The 443-nt window shown below is 42.7% G+C and overlaps 1 pseudogene; it reads left to right on the top strand.

Moving 5' to 3' along the window:
• LOC118334521 overlaps window positions 1-443 on the top strand; it is a 10,529-nt pseudogene that overhangs the window by 3,329 nt on the left and 6,757 nt on the right.

Here is a 443-nt window from a genome sequence, read left to right as displayed (position 1 = left end):
AAATCTTAATTTGCAAAGTAATTAGTTACTTAATCTGTCACAATGTAATGGAGTAAAAAGCAATATATTTCCCTCTGAGATATAGAGGAGTAGAAGTAGAAAAAGAAAAGACTCCAGCAGAGTACAAGAACCTTGTACAGTCTTTATTGACTTTGATGTGAAGGGTCTCCTGTAAGACCTTGAAAAGTAAGTGAATAATCCATTTGGTGTTGTAATGCGGTGTGTGTGTTTGTGTGTGTGTGTTATTAGTGGAGTCCATTTACTGATGTGTTTCTCAGGACCTCTCGGATGAACTCCAGTCTCCACCGGTGATGTGTGTGAACGGACCAGAGGACAAGCTGTTCCGCAGCCAGAGCGCGGACATCACCCTGTCTTCTGAGAAGGAGCGCATTAAGAAGATGCTCTCTGAAGGGTAACTGAGCTATGCGCACACACACACACAC

The sequence above is a fragment of the Morone saxatilis genome, unplaced genomic scaffold, assembly GCF_004916995.1.
Source record: "Morone saxatilis isolate NCDOM2014 unplaced genomic scaffold, NCSU_SB_2.0 Contig23, whole genome shotgun sequence".
NCBI classification, from domain to species: Eukaryota; Metazoa; Chordata; class Actinopteri; family Moronidae; genus Morone; species Morone saxatilis.
Note: the sequence above shows the minus strand (reverse complement) of the source record. Positions and strands in the feature narration are given on the sequence as shown.